Source organism: Macaca nemestrina, unplaced genomic scaffold (genome assembly GCF_043159975.1).
Source record: "Macaca nemestrina isolate mMacNem1 unplaced genomic scaffold, mMacNem.hap1 Scaffold_49, whole genome shotgun sequence".
NCBI classification, from domain to species: Eukaryota; Metazoa; Chordata; class Mammalia; order Primates; family Cercopithecidae; genus Macaca; species Macaca nemestrina.
In genome coordinates this window covers 121,418-132,661 of record NW_027257681.1, presented here as the reverse complement: position 1 = coordinate 132,661, position 11,244 = coordinate 121,418, and the positions used below count along the sequence as shown (strand labels likewise).

Genomic DNA, 11,244 nt, shown 5'->3' with positions numbered 1-11,244 from the left:
TTAAATGTGTCCCAGAGATTCTGGTATGTTGTATCTTTGTTCTCATTGGTTTCAAAGAACATCTTTATTTCTGCCTTCATTTCGTTATGTACCCAGTAGTCATTCAAGAGCAAGTTGTTCAGTTTCCATGTAGTTGAGTGGTTTTGATTGAGTTTCTTAATCCTGAGTTCTTGTTTGATTGCACTGTGGACTGAGAGACAGTTTGTTATAATTTCTGTTCTTTTACACTTACTGAGGGGTGCTTTACTTCAAACTATGTGGTCAATTTTGGAATAAGTACGATGTGGTGCTGAGAAGAATGTGTATTCTGTTGATTTGGGGTGGAGAGTTCTGTAGAAGTCTATTAGGTCCGCTTGGTGCAGAGTTGAGTTCAATTCCTGGATATCCTTATTGACTTTCTGTCTCGTTGATCTGTCCAATGTTGACAGTGGGGGGTTAAATTCTCCCACTATTATTGTGTGGGAGTCTAACTCTCTTTGTAAGTCTCTAAGGCCTTGTTTTATGAATCTGGGTGATCCTGTATTGGGTGCATATATATTTAGGGTAGTTAACTCTTCTTGTTGAATTGATCCCTTTATCATTATGTAATGACCTTGTTTGTCTCTTTTGATCTTTGTGGTTTAATGTCTGTGTTATCAGAGACTAGGATTGTAACCCCTGACATTTTTTTTTGTTTTCCATTTGCTTGGTAGATCTTGTTCCATCCCTTTATTTTGAGCCTATGTGTGTCTCTGCACGTGAGATGAGTCTCCTGAATACAGCAAACTGATGGGTCTTGACTCTTTATTCAATTTGCCAGTCTGTGTCTTTTAATTGGAGCATTTAACCCATTTACATTTAAGGTTAATATTGTTATGTGTGAACTTGATCCTGTTGTTATGATGTTAGCTGGTTATTTTGCTCGTTAGTTGATGCAGTTTCTTCCTAGCATCGATGGTCTTTACATGTTGGCATGTTTTTGCAATGGTTAGTACTGTTTGTTCCTTTCCATGTTTAGTACTTCCTTCAGGAACTCTTGTAGGGCAGGCCTGGTGGTGACAGAATCTCTCAGCATTTGCTTGTCTATAAAAGATTTTATTTCTCCTTCACTTATGAAACTTAGTTGACTGGATATGAAATTCTGGTTTGAAAATTCTATAAGAATGTTGACTATCGGCCCCCACTCTCTTCTGGCTTGTAGAGTTTCTGCCAAGATATCTGCTGTTAGTCTGATGGGCTTCCCTTTGTGGGTAATGTAACCTTTCTCTCTGACTGCCTGTAACATTTTTTCCTTCTTTTCAACTTTGGTGAATCTGACAATTATGTGTTTTGAAGTTGCTCTTCTTGAGGAGTATCTTTGTGGCATCCTCTGTATTTCCCGAATTTGAATGTTGGCCTGCCTTGCTGGGTTAGGGAAGTTCTCCTGGATGATATCCTGCAGAGTATTTTCCAACTTGGTTCCACTCTCCCCATCACTTTCAGGTACACCAATCAGATGTAGATTTGGTCTTTTCACATAATCCCATATTTCTTGGAGGCTTTGTTCATTTCTTTTTACTCTTTCTTCTCTAAATTTCTCTTCTTGCTTCATTTGATTCATTTGATCTTCAATCTCTGATACTCTTTCTTCCAATTGATCAGGTCGGTTACTGAAGCTTGTGCATTTGTCATGTAGTTCTTGCGTCATGGTTTTCATCTCTATCAGGTCGTTTATGGACTTCTCTGCATTGGTTATTCTAGTTATCCATTCGTCAAATCTTTTTTCAAGGTTTTTAGTTTCTTTGTGCTGGGTTTGTAGTTCCTCCTTTAGCTCTGAGAAGTTTGATCAACTGAAGCTTCCTCTCTCAACTTGTCAAAGTCATTCTCCATCCATCTTTGTTCCGTTGCTGGTGAGGAGCTGCGTTCCTTTGGAGGGGGAGAGGTGCTCTGATTTTTTGAATTTTGAGCTTTTCTGCACTGCTTTTTCCCCCTGTTTGTGGTTTTATCTACCTTTGGTCTTTGATGATGGTGATGTATGGGTGAGGTTTTGGTGTGGATGTCCTTTCTGCTTGTTAGTTTTCCTTCTAACAGTCAGGACCCTCAGCTTCAGGTCTGTTGGGGTTTGCTTGAGGTTCACTCCAGGTAGGCTCCTCCCAGTTAGGCTCTCCAGTTAGGCTACTCGGGGGTCAGGGACCCACTTGAGCAGGCAGTCTGTCAGTTCTCAGATCCCAACCTCCATGCTGGGAGAATCACTACTCTCTTCGAAGCTGTCACACAGGGACATTTACATCTGCAGAGGTTTCTGCTGCTTTTTGTTTAGCTATGCCCTGTCTCCAGAGGTGGAGTCTACAGAGGCAGGCAGGCCTCCTTGAGCTGCAGTGGGCTCCACCCAGTTCGAGCTTCCTGGCTGCTTTGTTTACCTACTTAAGCCTCAGCAATGGTGGGCACCCCTCCCCCAGCCTCACTGCCGCCTTGCAGTTAGATCTCAGACTGCTGTGCTAGCAATGAGAGAGGCTCTGTGGGCTTAGGACCCTCCGAGCCAGGTGTGGGATATAATCTCCTGGTGTGCTGTTTGCTAAGACCCTTGGTAAAGCACAGTATTGGATGGGAGTGACCCAATTTTCCAGTGTTCTGTGTCACAGTTTCCCTTCACTAAGAAAAGGAATTCCCTTCCCCCTTGCACTTCCTAGGTGAGGCGATGACTTGCCCTGCTTCGGCTCTCACTCGTTGGGCTGCGCCGACTGTCCTGCACCAACTGTCCAACATGCCCCAGTGAGATGAACCTGGTACCTCAATTGGAAATGCAGAAATCACCCATCTTCGGTGTTGCTCATGCTGGCAGCTGGAGGCTGGAGCTGTTCCTATTTGGCCATTGTGGCACCAACCTCACTTGATATGATTTCTAAATTTAAATGCCTTTGAGACAAACATGAATTGTGAAGGGATTTAAAAATGTCAGTGAAAAATGGAATTAAAAATAAAAATATAAGTATCAACTTTATTTCTCAATATAATCTCTACTGAGGTCAAGACACTGCATTAAGGGATGATCCCAACCATTCAGTCCATTGCTAAAGAACTGAGGGTCATGGGAATTTAACCATGTCAATGCAATCTTCTACTATTAACTGAAGAAAAATGGGTGCCCTTTACAGTTATTTTAAGATTAGGAAAAATAAGGTCAGAAGAAACCAAATCAGGACTGTAATGTTGATGCCTAATAATTTCCCATGAAAACTCTTTCAAAATTACCGGTGTTTGACGAGAGGAAGGAACAGAAGTGTTGTTGTGGTGCAGAGGGACTCTCTAGTGAAGCTTTACAGGGCACTTTTCTGCAAAAGTATTTGCTAATTTTCTCTAAGAACTCTCCTACTAAGCAAATATTATGGTGCTTTGATCCTACAGAATGTCAACAAGCAAAATGCCTTGAGCATCCCCAAAACCTCTATGGCTTTTGCTTTTGAGAAGTTTGCTTTTGCTTTGACTGGACCACTTCTACTTCTTGGTAGCCATTGTTTTAATTGTGCTTTGCCTTCAGGATCCTATTGATAAAGTCAGTTTCACTCCCTGTTATAATTCTTCAAAATAATGCTTCAGGATCTTGATTCTGCTTGTTCAAAATAGTCACTAATAGCTCTACTTTTGTCCATAGCTGATCTAGGCACAAGGGTATTTGGGACTCATCAAATGTAAAGTTTCTCAACTTTCACGTTATAGTCAGTATTGTGTAAGCTGAACCAATTGAGATGTCTGTGGTGTTGGCTATAATATCTCTCGTTAATTGTCAGTCCTCCTCAATTAGGGCATAGAAACAATTTTTTTTCTCTCAAAAATTGGAATGGATGCCCCTCCTCTGTGGGCTTCATCTTCAACATTGTCTTATCTCTTCTTAGAATCAGGTATCCCTTTGTAAACGACTGATCCTTCAGGTCATTTTTCCCATAGACTTTTCTTAAAGAATAATTTATTTCACCGTTTTTTGTACCCCAGCTTCACCATAAATTTGATGTTTGTTCTTGTTTCAGGTTTGGCAGAATTCAAGTTTGGCAGAATTCATGTGGTTCTTTTCAGACTGATGTTTTAAATCCTATTCACATATGTTAAAACACGGCCGGGCATGGTGGCTCACGCCTGTAATCCCTGCACTTTGGGAGGTTGGGCAACATGGCAAAACCCTGCCTCGACAGAAAATACAAAAATTAGCCTCTACAAAAAATACAAAAATTAACCAGACAAGGTCCCAGCTACTTGGAAGGCTGAGGCAGGAGAATCGCTTCAGCCTGGAAGCAGAGGTTACTTTGAGCCAAGATTGCTCCACTGCACTGCAACCTCGGTGAGAGGAGTGAAACCCTGTCTCAAAAATAAGAAAAAGTTAAAATAAACTAGTATATGTGTGTTTTGATGCAAAAGCTAAAAGTTCACGCATAGTTTTTTCATAATTGTTATTTTGCATGAACTTATTGAAGCCCCCTATTATTTGCCATAATTTTCTCATCTTATTAATTTCTATATACATACAGAATTTCCAATTTGTGTAAACCTTTCTTCCCAGTTACTGAACAATTATTTTAAATTGGAAAAATATGAGCTATTTTAATCTATATTTTTGTTTTCTACTTCTGAATATTTTAGAGAAAAAATGGATAATGAGACTTGTAAGATGGAGATGTTTGGAAGTTTCTATTACCAATGACAAATTAATTTTTAAATAATTTCAGGAAAATTTAGGTGAATGTCTGTACTTTCATATGAACATTCATAGTAAAACAGATTTTTTAATTTCTACCCTTGATAAACTTTAGTATAAAATATGTGAGTAAATGTGTACTTTTCCGTTCCTCATGAACATTCTCAAGTTTATGCTATCTGGATTTTCTCAGGACGAATTACAAGCTGTATATGCTGCTGAAGTGTCTCAAAGATTATGTCCCAAAGAGAGTGCCCTACTGTTTTTCCAATATTAATTTCTAAGTTTAACCAAGTTACAAGTTTTCTTTTCATAAAATATAAAACATAACTTTCCTGTGGTAAGGGGTACAAAGGAAGCTTGGATTTGTTCTGAGAAAGGGAGAGGGTACTTCTGCCCATTGCCATGCACATCTGATTTTAGAGCTGAATGCCTTTCTGAGCTTGGCTCACTCCTCTCAAACTTGCTGGTAAATAGACACAAATTAAAGAGAAATAATTGTACACCATTTGGGATCAACGAATCCAGATATCTGAACCATTGTTTATTATTTGCCCCTCCCACCCTCTCACCCTCCCAGATCTCTAGTGTCTATCATTCCACTTCTATGTCCAAGTGTACAATTATTTAACTCACACTTACAAATGAGAACTTCATGTGTTCATTTGTACAGATTCTCTTCCACCTAGCTACCTCTGAGACTGCAAGAACAATCACTCCTCCCCCTCCTCCTTCTCAGCCTACTCAAACAGAAGACCAGGAGCATTATCTGTCTGTCTATCTATCTATCTATCTATCTATCTATCTATCTATCTATGCACACACACACACGTACACATATATATACACACACAAATATATATACACACATATGTGTACATATACACACACACTCATAAAGAATTTGCATTTTAAAGAATGGCAGAACCATAGTTGTTCAAAAATCAACTATATAATTCTATATATGATAAATGTCTACTAGAAAATTCACGTTGAAAATTGCAAACACGACATAGAAAAAATAAAGTTTTAAAAAATTTTATTTTATTTCATTTTAAGTTCCAGGATACATGTGCAGGACGTGCAGGTTTGCTACATAGGTAAGTGTGTGCGATGGTGGTTTGCTGTACCTATCAACCCGTAACCTAGGTATTCAGCCCCACATGGATTAGCTATTTATTCTGACGCACTCCCTCCTCACTCACCCCCAGACAGGCTCCAGTGTATGTTGTTCCCCTCCCTGTGTCTATGTTTTCTCATTGTTCATTTGCCACTTATAAGTGAGAACATGTGTATTTGGTTTTCTGTTCCTGCATTAGTTTGCTGAGAATAATGGCTCCCAGCTTCATCCATGTCCTTGCAAAGGACATGATCTCATTCCTTTTTATGGCTGTATAGTATTCCATGGTGTATATGTATCACATTTTCTGTATCCAGTCTGTCACTGATGGGCATTTGGGTTGATTCCATGTCTTTGCTATTGTGAAGAGTGTGGCAATGAACATATGCATACAAGTATCTTTATAAAACAAGAATTTATATTCCTTTGGGTATATACCCAGTAATGGCATTGCTGGATCAAGTGGTATTTCTGATTCTAGGTCTTTGAAAAATCACCACACTGTCTTCCACAGCGTTTGAATTTACATTCACTCCAACAGTGTAAAAGTGTTCCTGTTTCCCCACAGTCTCACCAGCATCTGTTGTTTCTTGACTTTTTAATAATCACCATTCTGACTGGCATGAGATGACATCTCACTGTGGTTTTGATTTGTATTTCTCTAATGATCAGTAACGTTGGGCTTTTTTTTTTTTCATATGTTTGTTGGCTGCATAAGTGTCTGTTCATATCCTTTGCCCACTTTTAAAAATATTTTTATTTTCACTTTTTAAGACAGAGTCTTGCTGTGTCACCCAGGGTGGAGTTCAGTGGCACAATCTCGGGTCACTGCAACCTCTACCTCCCAGATTCAGGTGGTTCTTCTGTCTCAGCCTCCTGAGTAGTTGGGATTACAGGCACCTGCCACCACATCTGGCTAATTTATTGTATTTTGAGTAGAGACTGAGTTTCACCAGGTTGGCCAGGCTGATCTTGAACTCCTGGCCTCAAGTTATCTGCCCACCTCACCTTCCCAGACTTCTGGGATTACAGGTATGAGCTACTGCACCCAGTTTTTGCCCACTTTTATATGGGGTTGGATTTTTATAGTTTTGGGTTTTACATTTAAATCTTTAATCCATTTTCAGTTCACTTTTGTATAAGGTATAAGGAAGGGGTCCAGTTTCAGTTTTCTGCATATGTCTAGATAGTTTTTCCAGCACCATTTATTATTAAATAGGGAATCCTTTCCCCATTGTTTGTTTTCATCCAAAATAAAATGGTTGTAGATGTGCAGTCTTATTTCTGATATCTCTATTCCATTCCATTGGTCTATGTGTCTGTTTTGTACCACTACCATGCTGTTTGGGTTACTGTAGCCTTGTAATATGGTTTGAAGTCAGGTAACAGGATGCCTCCAGCTTTGTTATTTTTACTTAGGATTGTCCCGGGTATATGGACTCTTTTTTCGTTTCATATGAATTCTGAAGTAGTTTTTTCTAATTTTGTAAAGAATGTCCATGGTAGTTTATGGGAATAGCATTGAATCTATGAATTACTTTGGGAAGTATGGCCATTTTCATGATATTGATTCTTCTTACCCATGAGCATGGAATGTTTTTCCATCTGTTTGTGTCCTCTCTTATTTCCTTGAGTAGTGGTTTGTAGTTCTCCTTGAAGAGGTCCTTCACTTGCCTTGTTAGCTGTATTCCTAGGTAGGTATTTTATACTCTTTGTAGCAATTGTAAATGTGAATTAATTTGTGATTTGGCTCTCTTCTTGTCTATTGTTGGTGTATAAGAGTGCTTGAGACTTTTGCACACTGATTTTGTATCTTGAGACTTTGCTGAAGTTGCTTGTAGCTTAAGAATCTTTTGGGCTGAGGTGATGAGATCTTATAGATATAGGATCATGTCATCTGCAAGAAAAGAAAGTCCGACTTCCTCTTTTCCTGTTTGAATATGCTTTATTCTTTCTCTTGCCTGATTGCCTTGGCCAGAACTTCCAACACTATATTGAATAGGAGTGGTGAGAGGGCATCCTTGCCTTGTGCCAAATTTCAAATGGAATACTTCCAGCTTTTGCCTGTTCAATATGATAATGACTGTGGGTTTGTCATAAATGGCTCTTATTATTTTGAGGCAAGCTCCATCAATACCTAGTTTCATGAGAGTTTTTAGCATAAAGGAATGTTGAATTTTATCAAAGACCTTTTCTGAGTCAACTGAAATAATCATGGGGTTTTTGTCTTTAGTTCTGTTTATGTGGTGAATTACATTTATTGATTTGCATATGTTGAACCAGCCTTGCACCCAAGGGATGAGGCCGATTTGATCTTGGTGGATAAGCTTTTTGATGTATTGCTGGATTTGGTTTGCCACTATTATATTGAGAATTTTGCAACAAAGTTTATCAGAAATATTAAGCTAAAGTGTAGTAAATACATTGAAAATAATAGCAGACTGATTAAAAGACTAAATAATATGAATCCTAAGTGTTTTCACAACTGATTTATAGAGTAAAAGCATTGCCAAACTAAATGAGCTTGGCCAAAGACTGTACAGGGTCTGAGATGTTGTCTCAACTTCCATTACTCATTGTGAGGTGGACCTACAGTAACTATATTTGATGCAAAATTTCATGTTGATGGAAGCTGAGATGTCCTGCAGTCTCAGAGGGACAGTATTCTGGTGTGTCTCCCTTTGCCCTGTCAGGAATAAAGATCTAGACTCTACAGGTTTTGTCAAAATATACAATATGTAGGAAATGGGGCAGGGTTTAGGTTGTGAGGCAAAGCCTAGAGATATAAAGAAACAGCTTCTGACCCAGGGCTCATGAAGTCAGGTTAGTTTCAGAGATGATGGTGGAGTGAGCATAGTACAGTCTTTGGAACCATTCCTTCCCCTTATTTGTTCATAGGCCAGATGTGCTCAACTAGGGGGCATCTCAGGTCTGATGAACAGAGTCCTGGAGAGACAAAGGGGCAATCCTGAGGAAGAGGCTCAACAGGGAGGAAGGAGCCACCATTTTCTCTCCTGAGAAAAATCCTTCTCCCTAGGAAACCATAGGATTTTCTTTGGTCCCAGTGAGACTTTTTCTGAGTGAAGAGAGCAGAGAGAGCAAGGGACTGATGTGTTATCTGTTTCCACCTCCTGCAGTGATTCTGAAACCATGGGGGACAGAATTATCTTCAGAATCATGAGCAATCCAGATGCCATGGTTTCACACAAGACACTGGAAGTTCTTATCTCTGGGGGGTAGGCACTGGTCACTGATACTCTTTAAAGCTCATTCACTGATTACAAAGTGAGCCAAATTAATAATCTACTGCAAGTTTTACTAAACTCACTTTACTCGACACACAATTCACACACATTGTTAATATACACATTTTGATGCTTGGACAGGGTTGGACCCAAGATTCTGTACTTCTATGGAGCCCTGTGTTCTGCCCAGGTGTAATTTACTCTCAGGTAAGTAAACTGATCACATAACTAACAAGAGATTGATCTGTGATGATTAGAAATGAGAAGATCTGTTGGTTATGTTTTATTGGGATGGATTCTATTAACATTTAAATACAGTTTAAAAACACAGCTTTACAATGAAAAGTAAGAAGCAAATATAAAAAGTGAAGGGGCTATTCCCCAAAGTAGTTTCCACTGAAATACCACCAGAGAAAAACAACTCTCAGGACAGGGATACTGCTTCAAAGACACAGATTTCACAGCTGGATGGTTGATCTAGAATTTCCAAAAATTCCATCCTTTACTCATGAAATGCAGTTTATTTAAGAACTTTCTAATTTGACTGTAGTTTCATACTCACACACTTCAGTGTGTTGTGTATTATTCCATTGATGATAAGAATAACTTATTTGGAAATGAATTACATACTGGTGAGGAAATTTTCCCTTTAAATTAAACCTAAACTCACACCATAAAATTAGCAGCATCTGTTTTTCTGTTCCAAGAATTAAATAGGTTCTACCCAGGGCACCTGAGGTCAGTTGAAAACAAAAGCAAAAAAAGTTGGAATAAAAAGTAAGAACACCCTTCCAATGTTACAAATGCATCCCAGTCTCAATTATTCACATTCACGAGAATGATTCACCTATATCCCACTTTAGCAAAATTTCACCTACTCTCGACTACCAATTGACTAATCAAAACAAACCAAGACAGAATAATAAATTCAAATTCATCCAGTACACTGAGGGGAAAACCTACACCTCAAAATGTAGTATACAGATATTCACACAGGATGTCATCTACTGTGAAAACACGTGCACAGAGACAGTCCCTTCACATGATCAGAATACTCACAACTCCACAAGAATATATTAGATATAGGATCATCTTGAAATGCGGCCATCACTAACCAGTTGTCCCTTTTACATAGACAAAAACCTGAGGACCACATTATGTTATGTAGGAATGACTGTACACTTGTGTGCGTGTGTGTGTGTGTAGGGATCCGGGGAATCCAATAGACATTCCAGTGATAACCTTTTCATGTTCAGCCTCTTGATTCTATATCTGAGTGAAATGACTTGCCAGTGGGGAATAAGATAAGTCTTTGCAGGAAGTGCTCTGGTGGGAGCTAGATACCCAAATCATAAAGCATCGAGTGTTGGAAACATGCACTGAAGTTAGACGAAATACTCCACGCACAATTTAGACGGTGAAAGACTTTCGGGTAATCATGCAGTCACCGAGAGGCTGATTGATGACATTCCCCGAATTTATGATTGCAAGAAGAGACAAATACTCATGACATTCTATTTCCGGTGGTTGGGGACATACGATGGCAATTTAAGAAATCATGAAATCAAGAAACTTGAGTAATCGGAAGGTATGCCAACTAAAACCTTCGATTCCTTTAACAAAGGATGAAAACAAAAACCACATATCACACAGCATGGGAGATGACATTTTCATATGTATGTGATAATGGATCAACATTTGAGAGAGATGCAATAAAAAGTTGTAAATGTGACAAAAGCAAACAACCAGAATTAAACACTGGAAAAGCCTGGGTGACGGGAGTGGAGCGCCCTGTCTCAAGAAGAAAGAAACAGAGAGATTTAAAAGCAGGGAGTGAAACAGAGGTTTGTACACCATTGTTACTACTGGCCCGTGTTTCAGTAGGAAAAGGTGAAAAGAAGGCATTTATCTCATGGATTCTTGCATGGATTGCTCAGGATCTGGGATGTTGCCTCCGTTTCCAGTTAGGCATTGTGTGGTGGACTGGCAGTTCCCACATTTGGTGCAAAATTTAAAGCTGATGAACGTAGACATGCTCCCCAAACTAGGAGGGGCAGAATTTGGGTGTGTCTTCAGGTCCTTTGGCTTCAGGAATGAAGATCCTGGCTCCAGAGATTTTGTCAAAATGTCTTAGAGAGTGAGAAACGGGGCAGAATTTAGGCCCGGCGCCAAGGCCTTGAGGTGTAAAGAAACATGCTGGCCTCAGGGCCCATGAAATCAGGATGATTTTAGGG

At 39.4% G+C, this 11,244-nt stretch overlaps 1 long non-coding RNA gene across 1 annotated transcript; it reads left to right on the top strand.

Moving 5' to 3' along the window:
• Positions 1-3,843: 3,843 nt before the first annotated feature.
• Positions 3,844-9,466, top strand: LOC139361430 (uncharacterized). The gene is made up of 3 exons (XR_011619000.1): positions 3,844-4,291; positions 5,705-5,745; positions 9,152-9,466. It is a non-coding gene; the product is annotated as an uncharacterized lncRNA (long non-coding RNA).
• The last annotated feature ends 1,778 nt before the right edge of the window (positions 9,467-11,244 follow it).